Source organism: Manis javanica, chromosome X, assembly GCF_040802235.1.
Source record: "Manis javanica isolate MJ-LG chromosome X, MJ_LKY, whole genome shotgun sequence".
In the NCBI taxonomy this organism is placed as follows: Eukaryota; Metazoa; Chordata; class Mammalia; order Pholidota; family Manidae; genus Manis; species Manis javanica.
The window spans coordinates 3,018,312-3,043,949 of NC_133174.1; the positions used below are offsets into that span (position 1 = coordinate 3,018,312).

The following is a 25,638-nucleotide window of genomic DNA, read 5'->3' on the forward strand; positions in this document are numbered from 1 at the left end:
TTGGATTTGACTGCAATGTAGCACTGGAAGTATACACTATATATCCAGTGTCCATACAGATGCAAATGCCTGATGGATCCGGGACACAGGTTCCTTACAGAGAAATTCTCAGTAGCTAAAGTCAATACTACTACACCCAAGACGGTGACGGGGAGCTGAATTCTCCGTCCTCCCCATCTTGAGGGCAGTTAAAGTGACTTGCTTCCAAAGAACAGGTCATGGGAAGGTGAGGGGCCCTGTAACGTCACAGTGGAGAAACCTGGCAAAAAGAGCAGAGAAATCAGTCCCGTGATCAAGGTCAACATTAGCAGGGAAGGTCATGCTGAGAGCATGTGCCCTCGATACTGACGATGGAAGGGCAACTTAGCTCAGGGTCTGTCCTCCCCACAGCACAAATCCCAGTCTGAACCAGCAAACGCCAGTGGGGGGACGTCACGCATGATATCACAAAACTATGAAAGTCGTGAACAAGGTCCTGAAACTCACACAGAGTCTACGAGAACATGACAGATAAACGCAATGGGGGATCCTGAGCATTCAGTAAAATTTGTTGAAATTCTCATCAGGTCTGGGGCTTAGTTAATAAGAAGGCACTGGTGCGGGTTTCTTAATTATGACAGGTGCCCCATGTTAATATGCAATGGTAACTGTGTGTCGGGGGAGGGCAACAGGCTCTCTCTGTAGGGTCTTTACCATTGTCTTTTGTAAATCTAGGACTATTTTAAATGAACGTTTGTTTTTAAAAATGAGAACACCAATAAAACTGAGACAGGCAAAAATGAGATCTACTTGAACACTGTTTTAGATTTAAGGAGATCTGTGCCTCCTGTGCAATAGGTTTGGAGAGAGAGCAGAGCAGACGAGGGGAGAACTAGGAAGGAGAAGACGCTGTCTTCCGTCCTGAGCTGCTCAGGGAGAATCCCAGGACCAGCAGGACCAAGGCCAGCCGCCTGCTTCCTCGGCCACAGCCACAGGGAGCTATCAACAAACACTCTTTACACCAGCTGCCCGGGTAATGCCCTCTGGCGAGAGGCCACCAGCTGGTAAGTTGACTGCAGAACCAGAGAAGTAGTTTCAACACCTGCAAAACCTAGAAACCTGGGTGGGTCAAAACGCCCCTGGGCTCAGAGTCAGGCTCCAGGAATGCCCCAGAAAACCCTGCAGATGCTGTGCGGCGGTTTCTGTAAGTCAAACAGCCTGTTTGGAGCAGCGGAACTAGAGTTTGAAGCTACAGGTACCATTGCCTCCTCTCTCTCTCTGGTTTTCTCAGCCTTCAGCTGCTTTTCCAGGAAAGAAGAGGGAACACATTCTCTTGGAATGATTGAGCAGCAAATTGCAACAGTCGGGTTTTGCCAGTATAAATAATATATTGAATTTTCCACCAATTCTGTTGTGGTGTTACATGATGCAGAGTAATTATTGTCTTTTAAAAATCTTCAAGAAGGTGTTTCCCCAAAAGAGTTCATTATTTGTATGTGTGGAAATATGTATTTTCTATATAAACACATACATATCATTTATCTAAATGATATAAACATGTGTAAATCTCATGTATACTGATTTTAATATTTTATATTCATTTACATATTTATGTACAAAATATCAGTATATGTGCTGGTTCTCTATTACACATGTACTGGTTTTATATACATAAATATATACTATGCATATCAAATAGTACACGTTGGTTTTATATATATATATATAAATATACAGGTTGGTTTTACATATATATACTATATACATATAAAATATCAGTACATGTATTCATTTAACTAAACTTTGTTTTTTTTAATTTGGATGTGACCAGATTAAATACCGTGATACATTTTATTGTGACAGTAACGCACATGGGTTATTTATGCAATTTTGCTAAGGAGTAATAACTCATGCTTGTTATGCATCAAAGGGAGACATTCAATCCATACACTTACCCCATAAACTGGTGGGCATTTCTGTGATATTGTCAAGGCAGATGAAATTATCATAATACACGTTAGTACAAATTTTTAGCAAAGCAAGGTGTGAACTATTTTATCTCCAGAATATGTTACTGTCGGATTTCTACTATGAACCTCAATTGTTGGAAGATTTTTGCTGAGATGGTATTTTTCCCAAATTCCCAATTATGACTGTCTTCCATCTTTTTTTAAACAGTTTAATGGAGTCATTTATGCACTGTCCACAATTGCCCCACTGAGGGGTGGGTGCCTCTGGTTGCTTTCAGTGACATTTGTTTTGCTTTGGGTGGTGAGAAATTCTGATTTCTCCCATTTTCTGCTTTACCACTCTTGGGTCCCTGCTTTATACAGTGACACCCCTTATCTCTGCAGGGGGACACATTCCAAGACCCCCTGCAGTGGACATCTGCAGCCACGGATAGCAGGGAACCCTATGTATACCATGTTCACCCTGTTCTTTCACACCTAAGAGAGTTTAATTTATAAATTAGGCACAGTAAGAGACGAACAACAATAACCAATAATCAATAGACACAAGACAGCAATACACTGCAAGCAAAGTTAGGTGACTGTGGGCTCTCTTTCTCAAAATACCTTCCTGTGGGGCACTCACCCTTCCTCCTGGATGATGTGAGAAGATGAAATGCCTGCATGGGGGGCTGGTGTGAGGCGGGCACAGGGCGGATAGCAGGCTGCTCATGAGCTCTGAGCCTGTGCCAGGAGGGGCATCTGCCTCCAGGAAGCAGGTCCCCCTGTGCTGGGGACCCGGCTCCCTGAAACCATGGGAAGTCAAACTGGGTGGAAAGGGGCCGACCACCCCGCCCCTCCTTTCTCTGCACATTTAACTGCTCTTCATCCACGTGGACCAGGTGCGTTTTCTCCCTGCATCTGCTTTACTGGTTTACTCCACTTTACACCAGAAAAGGTGCAGGTGCGTCCCTGCCGCCTCTCCAGCTGGGTTTGCGTGTCAGCCGCTCGCCCTGACCCTCAAGGGCAGGTGAGGGAGGAAGATCACCCCCAAAGCAAGGTTTTTACCTTGTGGGAGTTTTCCTGTATTTGTCTTCCACTTTCAAAATATCTACTTTTCGATGATCTGGTTCTGTAAAATTAATTCCAAGGAGTTTCCTTGGCCCTGATGTAAACTCGCCCAGTTATGCACAGAGAGTAATCTGGGCACATGAGTGAGTCACAAACGTGTACCCACAAGAGACACACCTGGCCTGCTGGCCTGAGGCCGGGCCACAGGTGCCGACTCGGGCGTCTCCTAGGACAGGTAACCCCATTTCCCCACGGTCTTGCTGATCTCCCCGGCCTCACCCAACAGCTGCGTCTCTGTTCTACTAACTAACTAGTCCTGCTAAGGAGGCTAAAACTGAATGTGGTATCAGGTCCACCTGAAAATTATCAAGTGAACTAACTAATTGAGCTAAATGGAGCTGATGATTTTCCCCTTAGCTGTTTAAAGAAGATTTATGAATATTGAATTAAGCTGTCCTTTTCCTTAACATTGGACGTTGGACATAGCACAAACCACACACACATACAAGAAGGGAGATTCTGATATAAAACTTCTTTTTCTGATTTATAAGAGTTTAGTTCATGTTTTATTGTGCCTACCTCTTGACAAGCACACATTTTTTTTTACTTTTACAAAAAAATCATCCATTTTTTTATTATCTACTGTCTTATGGATAATATAGGACAGACAACGCAGTCCTCATATGCCTGTTTCTTAGCCCTTGACAAATGTTGAATAAATAAAGGAAAAATAAGTAGCAATAAATTTGTTTCTCCAGATTAGTGTGGCAATTTAGACACGTTCAAGTAACCTTAAACTCTGTTCCCTCTCTGCCCTGTGCCAATAAAATATAATGCACGTATCCTGCATGTAATCATGCTAAAATAGAATGCACACATTCTGCATGTAATGATAATAAAATACAGTGTTTGTATTCTCAGCTGGTTCTGTGACTATAGTTATGTAAATGGAGTAATATTACAAAGAATCCATGAGTGTGGGGTTTCTCAAGTTCTTCATGTGTCCATTTTCAGTGTAAAATTCAAGAAGGGATGTGTGCCGTGTGGCAGTCTCCAAAAGGACCTGGTCAGGAGCCCCTCCCATCAGTGGCAATCTTGTTTTCATATTTGTTTAATAGATCACCATGAAGAATTTTCCTCAGAGACAATGCCAACTATACTCCATATTTAAGCAATCCCAGCTTACCAGCATGAGAAACCTTATCTATTTTCAAGGTTTTTCATGAATCTAACATACCCTAAAATGGTTGAAAAACAGATTCCCCGAGGGGGTTGGTGTTTGAGACAATTCTCTGCGATTTTACCATCTTTGAGACTCAGATACATTAGAATTCAAGGTATGGCTCATGCCTTCCAAATACTGAAATATCTGCTGCCCATTGATTTTTTTATAAAGACCACGGGGAATGGTCACTCCTGAATGAGGCTAGTTCCAGTAGAATGTTTAAAAAACAAAAAAAGGACCTATGTCATGAGTACTCAATTCTTTGTTGAGTCATACTAATCTTTTTTTAGTTATCTGTCTTATATGATTAACTAAAAGGGAAAATGAATGTTTTACAAATACAGGGTTTGACAACTTCTTAAAATATAAGCCGTTACGCACATATGGTATGTGAAGAATTCTACTACAGTGTCACGGAAATTCTTCTTTGCCTTTTTTTTTTACGGCTCTTCCCTACCTCATTCATTCCTCTGCCTAGTTAGATTTTTGCTTTGCTCTTTTAGGGTCAAGTCAGATCGAAAGGAGGGGAGGAGGCAAAGAAGGAAGGAATCCTTAATACAAACCCCCCCCCCCAAAATGAGAAGGAGTGATACACACATGAACTATGCACCTTAACAACTTTCTAATCAACATTCACACATAAGGGGTTTTGGAGAGAAGATACGTGCCTAGTTCATGTCCATGTATCGGCATTAAAGACATATTCGAGGCTGTGAGTGGCATATAGCAGATTCTCAATAAAAGCGATGGATAAAGAAGGGACGCAACTAGCAAATTCCTGCTGGAGAGAGAAGGTGCTTTCCAGAAAGGAAAACAGTACCTTAGCCACCAAATTTCTTTCTGGCCAATGCTAAGCTCTCTGTTCCTGAGCCTATCATGTTGGTTTTCTGCATTTTGAGCAAGGCAACCCAAGAGACCTGGCCAACAGACTCTCTCTCCCGCTGGGCACATGATGCGTACACCTGAGTGCCATCATTACACGTCCCCCCTATCCGGGGATATCACTGATGTGCTGGGCTGTCCTTCCCCAGAGCTCCACACCACCTTCTATAGGCGCTGGGATTTGTGTTCTAGCAGAGGAGTTGCCTACCCATCCAGGCAGGAAAGACGTGACTTGACATACATTCCCACCTGACATGACATTTCCCGACTGGTTCCCAAAGCACACTCAGCATCGGTGAGGTGTCCGTGAGTACCACAGTCTGCTTGTCGCCACAGTAACAGGGACAGCTTGCCAACTAAACTGGAGTGTGAAGCTGTCGTTTCTGAGGACGATGAAATGCAGATACTGTGGACCAGCCTGGAAATCTACATACCACACTGAACAGTTTCTTAGAGAAAATGTACAGATGTCTATCTACCATCTATCTGTATAGCTATCTATGTAGCAACCATCTGTTATCTATGCAGAATTCAGCTTAAATTAAATTATGTCCTTCTAGTACCTCATTATATGTTGTGTATTTATATAAGATTATATAATTATATATACATAACTCATTATACCTATCTATATATCATCCATCGATTGTCTATATATAATATAGGTTTAAATTAACTTACCTATTTCTAATAGCTTATTATAAAAGTTATACATTTATATAAGAATATTTAATACATAATTATATATACATAACACATTATATCTGTATATCATTCATGTACTGTCTATATATAATGTAGGTTTAAATTAACCTACCTATTACTATTAGCATATTATAAAGGTTATATATTTACATACGATTATATACTGCATATATACCTACATAACACATTATATATCTAAATGAATTTTACTACATATATAACAGCTTTCCAATGCATTTTAAAATACAGCAAGTTCAGATAATGAAGGCTTTCTTCATCAATTACATAAATTATACATTAACTACAACTGTATAAATGTACATACATACAATATAGTAGTCATCATATAGACACACATATATATTTGAATGAGATGTAGCTATTTAAGATAACATAGGCTTTCTGGGCATAATTAGCTGAGAAAGCTACTTTATGCAAGAAACATCTCTGCTGTGGCTGTGACCAGCCTGAGACCACACGTGTGCACACGCCAGCACACTGACGCGTCAGGGACCTCTGCTCATTAGTCTGCAATGTGTAATCGTATTTCCAGACAGAGTATGGCCTGGCTGCAAACAGGAAACCCTGTTGCACGGGTTCCCATCTGCTGTGGTCCCCGACTGGGGTCTCTCAGTGATTCCTGTAGGGACAAAACCAGCGGGCAGCCCACGCTGAATATAAATACAAAGGAGCTCAGTAGGAAGGAAGGTCCCCCACCATAAAGAGCCTGTTCTAGTATCTCCACTTTTGTGACTTCCTAGCATCTGGGTGTTTACTGAATGTGAACACTGCAGCTCACTCCTGCGTGGAAGCAATGCTCCTTCGACCGTGCAGAAGGCTTCAATGGCCGGTATCTCAGCAGACTTCCCACGGCAGGGAGACAAGTAAAGGCCTGCGGATCCCACAAGGCTGATAGAAGCGTCTGAGTTTGCCCTTTAAAGAAAATGCCCCGTGTAGTCTTTGTATCAATTGTGCATTTCTCCACTGCAGTATGCACTATGGGACATTCCTGATGCACACGGAAGGGGAGGATTTTGCACACCTGTCAGATGGATGCTTCACCGTTATTAACATGGGTGTCAACAGTTTGTTAGAAAATATTACTCAAAGCAGAACAGAAAGCCTCAGGACACTTAGAGAAAATGGAGGCTTACCCCCAAACATCTATCTCTGCTTGTTTAGATCTTGTTATCAATGACCGTCTTCACCCTCAAATGCGGGGTGGCCACAGGCTCACCACAGGTTAACTGACATCATGAATTTTTTAACATCACTCACAGCCGGTGAATGGGGAGAGAAGAAAAGGAAAATGATTAAGGCCAAAAAATCATGTTTTTCCTGGAACGTTGTTTTTGGCTGTGATTGAATGTGTTACAATGGCTGAGGAAAACATTGCATGCAAGTAATAGCTCTTGGTGTTATTTGTGCCTAGGAGCATATGTCTGAGTGTAAACATGCACAGACACAATTCAGTTGTTACCGTGTCTTTAGGTCATGAGGGTGTATCTGACATAGAAAAGTAGTTAACAATGATCTATTTTATTTGTTTTTTCTCAAAAAGTACTGCTTTTTATGTTTCCCATGTAGAAAACAGAGAGTTATACTGCTATTAAGTGGGAAAAATTTAGATGCAATAAGGACAGTCGATCTCCACGGGTCATGGTCTCTGCTCCATGTCCCCATTGTTCTGGGACCACAGATCCTTGCTAAGGGAACACCGATGCTTCCCACCACCCTGAACCAAACACCGATGATGCTGAAACATGGAAACATGGAAAATGATACTGTGTGCAACCCGCATCCTTTCTTTAAAGCATCTGAAACTTTATCAAGTAACTCAACTTCAACCCAGTCTCTTCTTTGTGTAGGAAAATAGCAGATGGAGGTCCACACTTGAAGGAAGTGTACTTTATAAAGTATGTCTCCTCCTGAAAAAAAAATGCACAAGGAACCATCCAAAAACAGAAACAGAAAAATGAGCTTAGAAGAGGAGTTGATGTCTGTGGGCATCTAAAGTAGTGAAATTCAATGAATCAAAGAGCAGAATGGTGGTTGACGGGGTGGAGGAGGGGAAATGGGGCCCGACTTGCATAATGCAGTTAAGCAAGGCAAATAGATTCTAGGGATGTTCACGGACCCGTCCTACCGTCAACAATCCTGTACTATATACTCAAAATTCGCTGAGGGTAGATCTCACATTCCAGGTTCCTACCACAATAAAATAAACACACACGGCAGGGAGAGTAACACCACCATCCACCATCCAATCAGGGACGGGCCTCTTGAAAGCAAAATCATCTCCCATATTCATGCACAGACCAAGAAGATTCTATTGTGAACCAAATCTAGCACTTTGGTTACCATGACAGATCACTATTGACATAACACACCTTTCAATGAAAGCACACACCCGTTTCACTAACACTCTTTTGAAATACAGATTTTGTGTCCTTGAGACGGGTTCCAATGAGTCTTTAGGGTTCATTCTTCCCAGTCCTTCCTAAATTGCACCCCAATTACTCGTTTCCCTTCTGGAATCAGGTCCATGAAACCTCATCCGATTATATATTTTATGTTTGTTGTGTTTTGGTTTGTTTTCTCTTAGGCCCCACTTCAGGGAATAAGTGGAGGCTGAGGGGTGGGTTGGCGCAGATGAGAGGTTCTTTCTGGGGGGCCTGATGGGCCAGTTTCCACCGGCAAGTGGAGCTCGGGGTGTCACACAAGCTGGGACAGGTGGACGCCGCACCGCATGTTTGAGGTCACAGCCCTAAAGAGACTGGCTCTTTTCTAATACCAACCGTCCATTCATGTGCTGACTTTATGGGCCTTTGATTCATGTTTTGTTTAAGAAAACCACTGCAGAGAGAAACCCTTTTCATATGTATTTGTTCAAAGCCTATGGGTGGCCAAATGGGAAACTTCTAGACAGTACCACTTTTTTCTCCTGTTCCTTTGTGTCACTCTGCCCCTCCCCAAGGAAAATGAGAGAGGATTGCTCACCCTGCTGTTCACTAAGCAGAGAGCAGTGCACGCTTTGAAGAGACCAAATGTAGGTTGTTTAGAGAAAAATGACAAAACTGGAAAATATTCATTGAGTGAATGGTCTATGAATGGTTGCCGTGCACAACAGATGACTTAATTGCCTAGAACCACGTGGGATTCACTTTCAAGATTTCCACTTTCTCTCCTGGACTGGGCAAATGTATGTATTTGATTTGAAATTGTAGCTGACCCGTTTAAGAAATCCGTGGTTATCACTACGTAGAAGGCATAGATTGTCTTAGCATTCTTTCACGTAATTATGTCAAACAGGAAGTCTCTCTTCTAAAAAGATTCCATATCTAGAAGGGGGAAAAAAGGAGCCAGTGACATGTAAACTAAAGTCCAAACATATTTTTTCTTTCTCATTTGGGAATAAAATGCATATGGATGAGGGTGCAAAGCATTATAGAAAACAATACGATCTGGCTGATGGACCAAAAACATCTGTTTCTTGCACTTGATTTTCACATACAAAAATCGGTTTTCACCATGTTTGGAATTGAAGTTTCTTTGAGGCAGAAAAGCCTGTCTTTCTTCGAGGCACAAGGGGGCTGCAAATACTTTGATAGGACCACTTCATGTGAATATAACAAATTCCATCAACAAGTTGCTTTATTGACAACCCTCACCCACGTAATGAAGACTTAAAATACGGCGTGCCGACTAAAAAGGAAGAAGGATACACTGAGGTCGGACCCATCCACTTGAGCGTTTCCTTGCATGAGAACCATCCCAGGTTTGGTGTGGTGGCCCAGATTCCATCAGAGCCCTGTTCTGAGCACTGTGTTCTTAAGGAGACCCCTCCTTATCGGTACACCCATATTGGTGTAGAGACCAGGAGCTTTTCACAAATTGCCACAAAGAAAAAGCAATGAAAAGGCAAAGTTCAGAAATTAAGAAAAACATCAATATGCTTATCCTTAATGTACAGTCCAGGACCAAAAAAAAAGAATTTTCCACAACCCTCCAATCTACACCCTTGCAATCTATACTCGCATCCATATTCGTGCATTATCCACCCTACAGAACAATCAGTCACCTGTCCAACATCATTTCTGTTCTGAGTTTTGAGTAAAGATCAGCTGCAGTGCTGGTTTTAAGGCCAGATGTACATTCAGCATTGTTCAGAAAAAAAACAAAGATAAGGAACAATTTCTTCACCCGAAAAACACATGTCAAAACACGTTAAATATAGCATTAAAGCACAGCCATCGTTATGAAAACGTAATTATCAAGAAATCCCTGCTGGAAATGGGTCTCCTTTTCCAAAAACAAACAAAAAAGCAATCGTCTCATTTGAAGTCAATGATTTAAAGCTGAAGTAATTTTTGATTTGCTATGCAACTGGCCCTGATGGTATTCTTACATGTGAAGTAAGATACTCCTTTAAATTGCTATATATGTATGGTAAATATGTATATATCTGTATCCCCCGCCCTTGGGTAATAGAATACTAAATATATGCGTTTGCAGAAGGTTCTGTTAAATTCTTAAGCTCCTAATAAACAGGAGGTAAATTTAAACATCCACGTTTGGTTTCTGCAATCAGGCATGGATGCAACCATGTGCCACCGTTCCCACCGAGCTGCATCTGTACACACAGGGAAATATTGTGAGGATTTTTTTAGGATTCCCATGAACCTCTTTCCCACAGCCAACTAAAGGCGTGCCCTCATCTTCCACTTGCCCCAATGCGCCCCCACAAAAGTGCATATTCCTGGGCGATCTCATCATTTCCGCGCCCTGCCATCCTCGACGAGACGGCTGGGCTAAGCGTCTCCTTGGCACCGTGCGGCTCTTAGCGGAGGGTGCTTTGTTCTCTGATGGGAGCCCCATCTTTCCACCCGGGTCAGCTAATTTCTGGCTGAAGGAGACACCCACCCACAGAGCCCCCGGCAGGCGCCACGACGCTGCCTGCAGAGCGCCCACGCACCCTGGAAATTCTGCATCATCCGGATAACTAGGTCTCCCTAAACTTTCTCTTCCCCGCTTTACCCCCTTTTCTCAAATCATGGTAAGGCGGCTCCGAGAGGGGCCCGGGCCCCCAGCTCCCCCTAGAAAGCATCTCCCTGCCACGGGCCAGCTGTGCCTGCCCCGGCAGAGGCGCATCCCTTCAACAGCAGCTCAGGACAGGAGCTCGGAGAGCCGCGTGCCCCCAGCGGACCCACCAGAACGACCCCACCAAGTGGAGAAGCCACACCACCACCTTGTGGACTCTGCTCGCAAGCACAGCCCCTGCTGGGCTCGCTGAGCCCCCCACCCACTCGCCCTCACCCCCAATTTCCCAAGTTGACTGCAAATGGCAGGGCGAGATCGGCGGGCCCCGCGCTCCGCCCTGCGCCCCCGCAGCGTGCCGACCTCCGGGGGCGCCCTGCGCGCCCCCCCATCCCGCCCCGCAGCCTCGTGGCCCCCCCAAATACGTGAGAAGACGCCCACACCTGCCCACCTTGCAGAGAAAGGAGACAGAGGGCAGGACACCCGCAGCTAAAAAGCAAACCCGAAACCAGCCGCTGGTAAAGCGCGGGAGGGAGGCGAGGACGTCCGGGGCGCCCCTCGCCCCCCACAAGCGGATGTCAGTTCCCGGGGTGACCCCGGCGCCCGCGTCCCGGGAAGGGCTGCACGGGGCCGGGGGGCTGGGGGGCAGGTGGGGCCTCCCCGCCGCCACCCCCGACCCGCAGGCCGCAGCCCCGCTCTGCCCAGCGCGTCCGCTGGGCTCCCCGCCTCGCGGCCCCCCGCCCGGCGCCCCCCCCCCCCCCCAGCCCGGGGCTGCTCGCTCGGCTGGGTGGCCGCAGGGGGAGGGAGAGGGTCCTGGAAGCGCGGAGCCGTGAGGCCGCGGGGCTGGGGTGTCGGCCCCGGGTGCGCCCCCCCCCCCCCCCACCGTCTGTGCGGTGCTCCGAACGTGCAACCTACAGCCCCCGACCCCTGCGCCACCTGGACCAAGGCACCGGCCCTCGGGGCGCGGGCGCTTCTCTGTGCGCAGAGCTGGCGTCTGCATCCCCCTGAGACCCTGTGAGGCGCCCGGAGCCTGTCCCCGCAGCTACCAACTTTTGCGGTTCCCCCGCAAAGCGGGCGGCTTGGGGACGGGGCTCGGGCGCAGCTGCGTGCCCCTCGGGGGCGTCCAGGCCAGACCCCCAAGGCTCCCGGAGGGGCGAGAGCACCGGCCGCCCGCCCCGCACGCACGGAGCCCGGGGCCTGCAGCCCGCTCCCCAGCTTTGCAGGAAAAGCGCTCAACTGCCGTCCTGCGGCCTCCGCCCGGGGTCTCCGCGCGCCCGGGGTCGCTCCCCCGCGCACCCCGGCCGGGTCCTAATCAATCACGTGCGTTTTTTCGTGCATCACAGAAGCCGTCATCTTACCCAAGGCCAGCAAAGGAAGGAGGCAGAAGAAAAACCGCTTAATGCAACCCATGTAACCCCAGCCAGGCTTGTTTTCCTTTTTTTCTCTCTGGTTAACCCCCCCCAAAAAAAAAAAAAGCACCCCAGGAGGTGGTAGCTGCCAGTTCCCTTAAAGAAGAAGGAAGGAAATATAGCCCCTGGCTGCTCACAGTTTCCAGAAGTCCCCCAGCCTTCCGCACCTCCCGCCCGGGTGTGCAGACAGCTGGCGCTCTGCTCTCCGTCTACTGCAGATATTTTTTTTTTTTTTTTTTTTACCTCCTTTCCCCTCCACACGCTTCTGTTTATTTGTATGTAAGACAGCGCTACTTTGTGAACACATCACACCCGGCCCCGGAGCCTTTCAAAGAGCTGATTGCAGCAAAACGCTACCAAACCACGGTGGTCTTTCTCTCTCTCTCTTTTTTTTTTCTTATGCAAAAGGTAAAAAAAAAAAATCTAGTTTCTGTCGAGACGCGCATATGAAGCTTTGCACAGGACACGCCGCACACATATGTCCACATGCCCACCCACACCTAAAAAATGGGGCGACAGATGGCACGAAGCCTTGTCCAAATTTTCAAATAAAAGGGGGAAAAATGGGAGATGGGGGGGGGCGCGGTGCACTGGTTCGCGGTCAGGCTGGTCCACCCTTTTGCTGGGATGCACCTCCAACTCAACCCGTTTGCAAAGGCTTAGGAAATAAAGCACCCGGAGACCCGTCTGAAAAGGGCACCTACCTTTAGTCGTGGAAATGCTTCCTCGGTTGGAAATGTGGCTCTTTTGCACACGCGGATTTGTCTGGGGAGCCCTGCGGGCGAGTCTGTGTGACTCCGGGGGCTGTATTTTTTCGCCCAGGCTCCTCGGCTTTCTGGAATCCCAGCTCGATCTGTTCTTGCGAAGGAATGCGACGACCACCGCCGTTTGGAAGAAAGTCGTTGTTTCTGGCGTAAATCGCCTTTCTGGTCGGGAAGAAAAAAAAAAGCACGGGCGGCCGGGGCAGGAAGGGCGCCGCGAGGGCTGAATAAGAGCTCTGTGCGGAGACACAGGGACGGGTCTGCAGGAAAAGGAGAGATTGAAGAGCGAGCTCCCGACGGCTCCCCGATCCCTCGCTGCTATTGGACCAAACTGAATGAAATTTGCAAAGCCACCAGCCAATGGATCTCCGCAGTCGGCCCCATCACTACAGAAACCACGTCCACAGCTACAAGCGAACGCCGAGGAGCGGCTCATTCCAGTGCAAGCCAACTGGAAACAGGGAGATTCCGAGGCCGGGGATGGTGGTGGAACAGGTGAGCCGGGAGCTCGGGGCCACCAGGCCACCAGCGCCCCAGGACCTGCCTCCCTGCGCGCCTCCAAAACTCTGGGCACCAGACGCAGCGACAGTATTTGCAAGCATCTTTAACTCTTGGACGTCCTACTCTCTCCAAGAGCGCCAGCAGGGTGGAGATGTGCCTGGTGGTCAGGATCATGAATGAATGGGTCCCTGCTCTGGGTGGGACTGTGACTATCTTGGGGGACGCAATCTTATCTTTTTTGGGGCGAGGCAGCTAGATTGGAATGAAGGTCCGTAATGTGCAGAACCTCTTTGATGGCCAGGGGATGGGCTGATGCCTTTATTTGTTTATTATCTTATACAGTAACAGTTTTGATGAATAAAATATTGGACATGTTGCCAGGATGGGCCCGTGATTTTGAAACACCCTCTTCTTTTTCGAGGTCCAGGAGTTTAATTTCTCCAGCCAACTGCAAGTGGGGTGATATGACCCCCCATCACAGGATGCATGACGTACTCAATTTATCACAAAATATTTAGGTCATAGTCTACCTAATTCAGATTTAAAGACAAGATTATAATTAACCACTTAGAATGAATAAGGGAACCCTGATGGAAATCTTAAAAAATATTTACTCTTCTGTAAATTCCAAACTGTCTCATTTCATACTGCAGAACTGCTGCATAAACCTTGTCCTTTCCATGATACCAGGAAACTTCAGATGGGTTGACACTGAATTAGCATGAACTTCAAATTAATGTCAGTCACTTCAAAGTACCTTTTCTTATATGATAATATGCTTACGGAATTTTAGTTGGAAGAGACACAGAGATGGTCTTATCTATCTCCATCACTTTTGTCCATAAAGAATTTTATAAGATTAATAAAGCCTTAAGGAATATATTACAGTCTATGCGTTCCAAGAAGGAGACTTAAATTCCCCCTAAGGCAATTGTGGCATCTCAGCAACGGGGCTCATGAAATCCCGGTGAGCAAGGCTCTGCTCTGGGTCCCCCAGAACCCTTTATCCCTCTGAGTGTTATTTTAAACCTATTAAAACCATTAATTATGCAACATGCCCATACTGGACAGAGATACACTCTGTGCTGACTTTCCATCTGATCATTTTAAATTCATTCTCTGGTTATTATTTCATCACTGGGCATGATTAGCCTAAATGACTTTTAAATGGCCCTGATTTTTTAAAAGTATTCCAGCTCCTGAGTTGTGCTACATTCACTGATGATGAGAAACCCATTAACTACAGCTTCTGTATTAAACCCAAGGATATTGAATCCCAAATAGAGTCCATTTTTAAAGGACATTACTGCAGCCACTTTCTCACTGCTGTTGCCTAAGAGGTCCTATGAAAATCTTTCATGGCGTCCCTCAACAAACAGGACAAACTACACTTCCAAATCATGAAAAATAGACATAAAAACTTCTCTAGATTACTTGGAATTATACATATATATGTCACACATATTGTGTGTGTATATATATATATTTATTTATTATTTATATTTATTTGTTTGTTTATAAAATATACAGAGATTATATATAATACATAGGGTTATATTAAAAATTTATTATTTGTATTAGTTCTATGTTTATATTATATATGGCTATTGATATTTTATAAACAAACATATTATATATAAATATGCAGGGTTAGATATATATGTAATATATATTCACTCATTGTATAAATACTGTATATGTGTAATATAGTCATAAGATGACATTATTATATATATATAAAATGTATATATATTTATATGTGAGAGGATTATATCTATAAATATATTACATTGATATTGATAATGTTCACAGTATGTTATACATAATAAAATCTATCATAATATATATAACCACTTTTTAACATATGTAATCATGTATAATGTATATAAGAGAGAGGTGTTTATATTCCCACAATGGCTGATTCATGCCTGAATCTGTCCCTGCATCTTGGTCCAGTGTATATATGGTACCTTTACTCCTGTTTCTATACTTGATACTTTGGATAATCTGTATTTAAAATAAAAGAAGTTGAGTATTGGTGGGGGCGTCATCAATGCACTTGGTAGATGGACGCTGGAACGGACAGCCCTCTGTTTTTTTAATGACCTGTGCACACTAATACAACAGGGAAACAAAACATCTCTGGTGAACGCAATGCAGTTTGTCATTAGGCTTTAATAAAATGAGGCTGACAAGACATGGCTAGGCCACTGCTGTCTTTCACCCTTTCCAACTCAAGGTTTGCTTTGGAATCTCTTTCAGAATAACCCTTTTCGCCCTTTTATCATCATCCACTGAGAAGAGAGGCAAGTATTGCCAATAATGCTTTGCAAAGGACATGTGCTCATATGCGTCCGTGTGGAACAAGAGCAGTAGAAACACATAAATTAATACGGATGGATGTGTGTTGAATGAGAATCAACCTCTGTTATAAGGCATTAGTGTATTAGCAATATGGTAACATTTTCCTGGAATAGTCATGACTAAAATTACATATGGAACGGCTTAAACTATGTGATATCTTCATGTCAAGAAAGTGATGGTACCTTTTGGGCAACAGGTAGTGAGGAAGTGAATCTCACCAGCAACTGTGTGATCTTAGAAGTGTGTTCTTCCCCACTTGGGTTTTCTGATGAGACCCCAGCCCCAGCTGACACTTGCTTTGCAGCCTATGAACGTCCTGGAACAGGGGACTCGCTAACCTGTGCTCTGACTTCTGGTCCACAGGAGCTGTGAGATGTTCTAATATGATATGTGTACAGGTACACATATACGTACACATGGGTAGGTATGAGTGTGGGTGGCAGAAAAGAAACTGTGGAAAACGTGAACATAAAAGAACACTGAACAAGTCAAAGCCATGTGCTAAATATTTTACAGTTTGCAGAATGTATGCTATGGCTCAGACACACCGCAGATGAATGAGGCAGGAAGAGAAATACATCACGTGCTCGTACAGCCTGCCAAAAGGTATCACATTAGGGGAGAGGCAGAATGTGACAAGCAAATATGTAATTCCTGCATTGAGCAACACACACTTTCCACACTCAGGCCGAGAACGGTTTACCACTCATCAACTGCCTTGATTTTTTTTTTTTTAACTCCACAAACAATGGAAATCTACTGGGAAGGGTGGATGTGACCTTGTCTTCCTACTTATACTGCAGCCTCCTTGAGGGTTGAGATTCCCAGCTGGGGAAGACCACGACAAAGTCATTTGCCAAAGGAATCTTCTCCAGTCTTAAAGTGGTTAGCTTTCTGCTCCGAGATGAAGTGACAGGGTACTTAGTAATCCTGTGCAAGGGCAAAGCAGTCCATCCCCGAGCCCACTGCATCGCCGTGTCTGAGCCACCCACGCAGGTAACAGAATAATTAAGCTCTTCTGTCCATAGATCCCTGACAGCAATTGTAAATGAGCCTTATTTGATAGCAATTGAGGATCAATGGCCTTTTGTGGGAGCACCTAGCAGGTGGGCTACAGGACTACAGAGGAAATATTTATTCCAAGTTGTCCAACAAAGAAAATAAAAATTATTTATAATCATATTTTTAAATTTACAGTGAAAGTGCTTCATAATTCTAAGGAAAAACAATTCTTGTATCTATCTATCATTCATCTGCGTCTCTCTTGTGCACACACACAGTTCCTTCCTGGCCAGGACTGGGCAGTAGGAGGCAGGGATCACAGACTTGAGCAAATCCTCCTGATTCTCTCAGGGGCCCTACAGTCCATTTTGTCACCCGGCTTCAGGCCGCCCCTCACGTTTCCCTTGAGAAATCACGGATACTCTGAGCTCTCAGCCTCCCTCAGAGTCACCATGTGTCCAGAGGGGCACTGGGGCTGCCCCTCGTGGAGAGCCTCTCCTTAGCTACTCCCCAGGCCCCTGTCGCCACGCTCCCCAGCTGTAAGGGGTGGAGATGGGGGGCAGGAAATCAAGGTCAGGAGGTTGAGGGCTCACACATGCAAACGTCCTGAGCCTCTGATGCCCCCCTGAATCCCCCACAGGGCTGGTTCCCCAGTGCCTTGGGAGAGCACCTCAAACATCGCAGAGTAGTCGCCCTGGAGGAATTTCTCATTTTGTTTGTCGGCTCTGTATGAGTAGAAAGGCTGCACAGACATGAGGCGGCTATTTGCAAGCCACGGGGCTTGAGCTGATCTCCGGGCTGGCACGTCAACTCAGGGCAGGAAGTCGATCACCACCACAGCCTTTGCTGTGGGCCCTCCTGACCCCTCAGTGTGTCCCACGCCGCCTTGTCAGAGCCACAGCGCTGTTGCCCCTCCATCTGGCTTCTTCCAAGCTACCCTTTTCTTAATTAACTAAACACACCATCATTTCTCATTGACGTCAAACACCCAGCATTGGCTTAGAAGCTGAATATTTCTGCTAGGAGATTCCCAGAAAAACAAACTTTCGTATCTGCTTTTCTTGATGTGACCAGATTTCTACCATGCTTTCTTTTCCACCTTATTTCCAATTTCAGGATTTCCCTCATTATGGTAGTCTAGATGTTTCAAAACCAGTTAGCACTAAAGGGAAAAAGAAGACAGAGAGAGAGACAGAGAGAGACCATGAAAATATCTAGCCTCGTATCATTAGCTTAAATTTGCCAATGAAATTAATAATGTTGAATTACTTAAATAGAGCAGAATCCTAAAAAAGGTAGTTAATCTGTACACTACCACTCTTCTGATCCATCTGTCTGTCTGAGAAGCAGTGAGGACCTTTTCATTCGGGAAGGACTCCTCCTGTGGACATGACACCCACTTTTCCACTTGTTTTAGAAAAATGTGAACCTGAATGAATGAAACTACTTCTTGCCTTTGCTTTTCTACCCCTTCTCATCAGGCTTCATGCATTTGTGGAAACGGGAAGCTCCACAAATCCCTGCCTCATCCATGTACAGGATAGACACTCAATGCAAAAGAACTTGCTAGAATTGGCAAAAAAAAAACCACACAAAGGGTTGGGGCAGGACTCTCTCCTGTGGTAGGGAGACAGTTAGTGCCTTCGGGCATGGAGCTTCCACTCCAGATACTCACAAGAAGCTGGCATCAGTGATAGTCGTAACAAACCAGGGATGTTCATCTTCTTATGTTCTGCTTTGCAAACTCACTATCGTGCTTTAGGTCCACCACTTTGTTAGGGGAGGTGTGATGGGTGACACTCGCTGTAGTCCCTTATCCCATATGATGTGTGAGGGGACGCTTGCTCTTCATTTGTTCTGCGTTACCTTTCCAAGAGTGTGTGTACAGTCAACAGCCTTGGAGGATCGATGGTGTCTTTCTCAGAGTCAAGGGCAGGCTGCCTTGCTGCCTGTTATGAGACATTAGTTTCATAAGCTGGGCATGCATGGGTAACATCTGCCTGAGCCTCTGTGCATGGTCCCTTTAGAACTTGGAAGGCAGAGGGAACCTTTGGCAACAAGTTGGTTATGCTGGCTGCTGTGCTGTAGCAATGTTTTTTGTCTCTGACCCAGGGGTTTCGTGTCTTCTGCCAGCATCCATGGCACTGTGGCTGCCTATCTTCTGAGCTTCCAAAATTGAGTGAAATCTCAGATGCATCCTAGTTCCTGAAAATGTGAACAAGTGGTACCAAGAAGTAAAATCCATCACTGAATCTGCCACAGTTGGCAGCACCATGGATCGTGGATGATGGAGAAGTGACCTCATCAGGGAAGGCCAGCGTGCGCTTTAAGAAAGATGATATTTTCTTATAAGTTTGTCATCAGGTTCCAGGAAAAACAGTGCAGTAATGCAGTGACTCTCTCACTTTGTGTTTTCAAGTATCTTCTCCTGTGTCTATATAAGTCTCATCAGCATGCCCGGGTCTTGAACACAAACATGCTAGGGACTCTGAAAGGATGCTCATCAGAATGCAGCTCTAATAGTTGTTTTTTTCTGCATAGCCAGGGAAGCAGAGGAAAGGTTTTTCATGGAATGGGGTAGAATTTTCCACATGTATTATCTTCCTGAATATTTTTGACCAGCAGAAGAAGATTAATCTACCTGTATTAATCTACCTGTATTAATGTGCCCCTAACACAGGTGAGAAGAGGGAAGCTTTGAGTCTACGAAGCAATGCTTTAGATGTATGCAGCTAATAAAGCTATACACAGGAGTTCCAAGAAAATTGTTTTTCCTACGCAGAGGCAGGCAGAGTAAAACACATAAGTAAAATACTGAAGAATTTTGTGGAATACGGACGGCTTAGCTAACAAGAAATAGGACATGATAGTAATGTTCATGTACAAGGATTGTATTCTCCACAGGGTGATGCCACACCCAAGGGGGTAAAAACTGACCCTTGAGGGGTAAAACCATGTTACTCTTTTATGTATAAGGAGATATATATAAATATCCATATATGGATATATATACACATATATATTACATAAGCAGATCTCTGGTATTAAAATGACATAGGGAGGGGTTAGGAAATCCTATCTAAAAAGTATCCTTGGGGGTGACATTGGATTCAAATGATCAACAGGTTGATGAATACTGCTACCAGGCACTGAATCTATGTGTTCAGGGACAAACTAAAAAATAGCGCTATTTCTTCCAATAGCATCAATAGCCGTTCAAAAAAGGTAAGTAAATAAGAATTTACTAGTGTGTAGGGGCTCGATTAGTGCAGGCTGCTTTCATAACACAGCAAACAGAATAAGGCAGAGTCCTGAAGAAATGTGTACTTATGTCATGAAATAATAGACACGAAATACAACAGCAGGCTGACAAATACTCAACTATTGGGACTCTGGGCAGGGAAAGCCTCGATTGGTAGCATTTGGTGATGCCCGTGGTGAAATCCTGAATCCTGCTCAATATCCCGGAACATGGAAATAAGGTGTCCCATGTCCTATGATGCTGTAGGATTCCCACATGAACATACCCTAGGTTTAACCTGAAAAGCATAACTAATAGTAACATGTACTCAAATTCTTAGTCAGGGATGAGATTAGAGCATTTATTACTCTTTCAGATAATGTATTTAATTTTAAGCTTATAGAATTAATTTTTTTATTGGCGGCTGTATTTAACAACCGCCTTTCAAAATTCCCCAAAAGGGAGCCCCTAGCAACCACGAGCCAGGCCTGGGTCCGGAGGCACTGCAGCCAGAGAGGCCCAGGAGGTGGTGTCTGAATGAGCCCTGGATTATGGAGGATGCCCTTTAGAGAATCCAAAAAATTGACTGCTGCATCAACTATTCAAATTAATACAAGTGTTAAACACAGTCTACCGTTGCTTTTCTTTTTGTACAAATAACTCTCTTTTAATTGACTTTCATTTAACTGCCATTTCTGAGTTTCCTTGGATTTTGATGGCTTCTCACAAACTCACTTTGTTCTGAGTGGATTTATTGTTATTCTAAGTCATTGTGATGAGGTTAGTGTAGGCCTGCAGCCCTTTTTATTCTGAGCCCTGTGTCTTTTCAGTATGGATCCGGAGCTTTTTAAAGCAACCAGGATTCTGGGTATTGAAGTTTTCATATTTAAAAACTTAATAATGCTTTCACAAGTCTCCAAAATAAAACTCTATGGCACCTACCATGTGAAAAGTGCAGAGATAGACTTAAATAAAAGCACAGATTTGGTGATAATGCAGTTGGTGACTGGCTACTGTCCCCCCTCTAAGAGTCTCCTCTGACGGTTTGGGAGGGCAGGGGAGGATGGGGTGGGCGTAAGAGAAACGGAAGCGTTCAGCATGGGGTTTTATTAATGGGTTTAGGGAACAGGCATTAAAGTTGGTTGCAGTGATCCTTCAAGGTATTAGGTAATATCTTTCTACACTCATAAGTACAGGAAAAAAACCTGTGTTTGCCAGAGGGGAGAATGTGGGGGGATGGATGACATAGGTACAGGAGATAAAGAGGTACACACTCCCATTATAAAATAAATAGGTCATGGGGATGAAAGTGCAGCATAGGGAATATAATCAATAATACTGTAATATTTTTGTATGGTGAAGGACAGTAGCTACATTTATCATGGTCGATTCTTTATAATGAATGCAATTGTCCAATCACTATGTCATACACCTGATAACCAATATAATGTCAAATGTACTCTAATAAAGAATCTTCCTGTCATTAATAGATTTATTCATTTTGCTGCTAATGTTTAATGATTTTTTAAGAAGTTGATTAAGAAATTTTATACTTTAACAGAATGGCCAATCAGCACAGTGCATGCAGTAAGAGTTCTCGGCACACTCAAGCGCCCTGGGTGTTACCGATTCCAGAAAGAGCCATTTATCCCCGTGATCCCACAGAACAATCAGAGGCTGACCTGTCTCCCTCTAACTGGAGATGAATCAGGCACAATTCCTATACATACTCTCATCTGACTGCAGTCATCAAGAGAACATTCTCCACCTGTCATCTAACTCAAGGAATGGCAACTTTTAATTATAAGCCACTGGCATATTAAAGTAAAAGGATATAAAATTAAAATGCACGTTTTTTTTCTGTGAGATTATGGAGGGTTTTTCTTTAAGTGTATTTTTTTATGGGAGTATAGTTTACATACAATATTATACTGGTTTCATGTATACACATGGCGATTCAAGTTATTAAATCCTCACTCCCACTAGTGAAGGTTCTACCGGTCAATATAGAAAGATGTTACAAAATCATTGGCTGTATTGTCCATACGGCACTTCCGTCCCTGTGATTAGCTTACATTATGACTGAGATTTTTGTGCCCTTTTACCCCCCTCACCCTCCCCACCCACACACTGCAGCCCCTCCCCCATGGTAACCACCAGTCACTTCTCAGTGTCTGTGAGTCCACTGCTGTTTGGTTCATTCTGTTTGCTTTTAGATTCCAAATGTAACTGAAGTCATATGATACTTGTCTTTCTCCACTTGGCTTATTTCACTGAGCATAATACCCTCCAGCTCCATCCATGTTGTTGCAAGTGGTAGGATCTCTTTCTTTTCATGGCTGAGTAATATTCCATTGTATAGATGTACCACCTCTTCTTTATTCATTCATCTATTGATGGACACTTAGGTTGCTTCCATATCTTGGTTATTGTAAATAGTGCGGCAATAAACATGGGGGTGCATATGTCTTTTTCAAATCAGAGGTTTTCTTTTCTTCTTTTTTTTTCAAGGGAGATGAATTTAAACATTTATCTCACACTTTAAAGGGATTAATAATGGTGGTTTTAGGAAAACCTTTTATTATAAGATTTCATTCTTATCCAATCAGCTTTCTCTGATTGAAGTACACATTTCAGGAAAGATAATATGGTGATTGAATGTGAACATTGGCAGTGCATGAATATCTCATTTTATGAGAGGAAAAGAGACAGACGGGAAACAATGTGTGAACTAAACTATAGGAATGTGCTAAACTTGATTTCTTACATTCCGTTATGGGGAGGTTAAAATGCAGGAGGCTTTCACCGAGAATACTTATGCAGTTTGAAAAGCACCACTCCTACAATGTCATTCTTATTTATTTCCATAGCGTGGCAGTCCGAATGTTTTGTTGGTCAAGTCTGATGTTTAAAAACATTTATGAAAATGATGTTACCGTTTTTAAAAAGCTCCGGAGAACTCATGGTTTTTCAGAAGGGTGCATTTCTGGGAAGGAAAATAACTAATATCAGAGACCTTGCTGCTAGTCTGCTAGTTTTAGGCAAGCTTATGATTTCTTTAAAGGTGCTCCCATTTAACCGGGATTCAGGGGGCATAGCTAACAGTGCTCCTGGGGTTGAAAACTGGAGAAGTACGGTGAAAGTACTTTGTGGGGAAAAAAAAAGGTGTTGTGGGATATTTTGGCTTTGTTTCCATAACACTGTAGAATCACAGTGAATTATATGTTTGCATTGTAATAGTCAATGAGTTTTGGTGGCAAACTGCTTGCATTAAGAATAGGTAGCTAATATGCAGTGTATGGGGTTACTTTGGGGTGTGGGTCAATTTTATGTCATTGCATCTTACCACCAGAAGAATCAACCACAGCGTTATCTCCGTGGTTCCAGGAATCATCTTGAAACAATGAGTCCGTATGGTGGCAACACTGTGTCCTTTGCTGATCACATTTGCAGGAAACATTTGTGAAGTGCCCACAGATGTGTGGGTAAATTTTGGTCATTAAGAACTAGATTTTTCCCACTCTGCTTTGGATGTGACCATGTGAGAGGAAGTGGCTCTGTCTGCTCTTAGACTGTCTGAATGTGACCTGTTTTCAGGTAGTGCAAATACAAGGACCTCAGAAGAATTTACCTGAGGAAAACGGTGTGCTGAATTCTGCATTGCTTCTAGGAACCTACGTTCATTTTAGGGTTTGCAAATCTGACCATGGTTGACCACGTTGCCTGGTAATTTTCATGGAACCTGTGCCTATCAAGATTGATACATATATTTTTATCTAGCCATTTGTAAAAGTGTCTTCCATCGCTTTGTTTTGTTTTGTTTATTTCATTTGGAAAATGAGAAGGAAAGGACAAATCACGTGTGCTTTTCCCATCCCTGGCTCAAAGAATCTTCTTGCTAAAGCATGTGTTGAAATACTCAAGGGTTTCTCTCCGGAGGACTCCATGTACAGCCAAAAAAACATACTGCCATGAAAAACAGTATGGATTTATCTAAGAAAAGCTGAAACCAAACACAGTCATTTCTGGGTAAGTCAGAGTGAACACCAACGTTGAAATAAAGAGGTTTTTTTTTTAAGAAATGGATTGGCTGTCTTAATAGGTCTGCTGTCCTCTGAATGAAAGACACACTCAATTTGCTTTGGTGGACCTCGAAATTGAACAACCAATTTGGTCTGGCCATTAAGTCAGTCTTGATTTGGTCTGGGCATTAAGACAAGCTTCAACCAATTTGAATGACTTTTTTTTCTTTTTTTTTTCTTTTTTACCTTCTAAACTCGCTGTTTGGCATCATGTAGGAAAAGTTTTGGTTTCAAGACTGTAGAAAGAACAAAGAAAGCGCATTACAACTTCCCACCTGCAAACTAAAATATGCAAGGCTACATGAAAAATTCAGTTTAAAAATGTTTATCTCCACATCGACGTGGTAGGATTTTCCAGCCTATATTTATTCCTGTTTTCCTTCCATTTCATTCTTAAACTGACAGCCAGGAATAGAAGAAACATCTCCCACAGTTCCACTGGGCTTTTTCATGCAGGTATGTATGTAAACTAGGATTATTCTTGTTAAGTACAGTATGACTACTGTATGTAAGTCGTTTCTGCATTTATTATTAAGTGTCACACTCTGTACTAAGTCCAAAGAAAATCACCATCCACCTCAGTTCCGTTCTGCACACAAAATATTTAGCTTGCTTGAGAACTTGGACACCCTCATCCTTCTTCATCCTCCATCAGACACTGTATTTACCATACTGAACAGCTTTCCTGGAAGGATGGGTTTATCAGAGCCATGAAATCCAACGGAAAGGAAACACATCGTAGCAGTTGTTGGCAGCCGTAGCATCAGAGATGTGTGTGCTTGGGATGGGACATTGGGGATTTTGTTTTGTTTTGTTTTTGGACAAAAACATCAATAGGTAATGAAAAAAATGATGATATTTAAAATTAAAATAACTTCAAGCAAAAATAATGTAAAGAGAGGTTGGGTATGGTCAACTTTGAAAGTCAACGGTTGGATCAAAAGCATCTCACACCGCCTGTTGGTGCATCATTAGCGGGAAGAGCTTGCAAACAGGAGCTGAATGGGAGGCCAAGACGGGGACATTCTAAGGCAGACGGGGCTGCCTTGAGGTGGTCCTTCATCGCTGCACATCAGCCATTCAGTTGAGGATTCAGTGCTGACTGGAGCCCTTCTGAATGATTTTCACCTGGGGGGCCGATCCCACGATGCTGGCTAAACTGTGGAATGGGAGTCTACTGACGCCCTATCTATTAATTACTTTTTATAAAGGCAGAATTAGGGAGAGCAAATGTGGCCAGACGCCACTTTTTTTTTCTGGGTGTGTTGGTTGTCATTCTTTCTAGTAAAACCTTCCATCCGTCATGGATCAAAGAATCCAATTTCAGCCTCAAAAGTTCCCTTCGATAGGATGGGCATTTGTTTGAAACAATACTAAGAGAGATTCTCTGTTCTTATGTTTCTTTGTGTTTTCTTCTCAGAAATCCACAG

The 25,638-nt window shown here is 43.8% G+C and overlaps 1 protein-coding gene across 7 annotated transcripts in view; it reads right to left on the reverse strand.

Annotated features, from left to right (window-relative positions):
• NLGN4X (neuroligin 4 X-linked) overlaps positions 1 to 14,981 on the reverse strand; it is a 245,029-nt gene extending 230,048 nt beyond the window's left edge. For 2 of the 7 annotated variants that reach the window (XM_037013494.2, XM_037013493.2), the window contains exon 1: positions 12,962 to 14,981. The gene's annotated coding sequence lies outside the window, so the exon portion shown is untranslated. Of the gene's footprint in view, positions 1 to 12,206; positions 12,340 to 12,394; positions 12,829 to 12,957 lie in introns of those variants that run through there. The other 5 variants (XM_073227304.1, XM_073227308.1, XM_073227307.1 and 2 more) reach the window with 5 other exon arrangements.
• Positions 14,982 to 25,638: the final 10,657 nt, after the last annotated feature.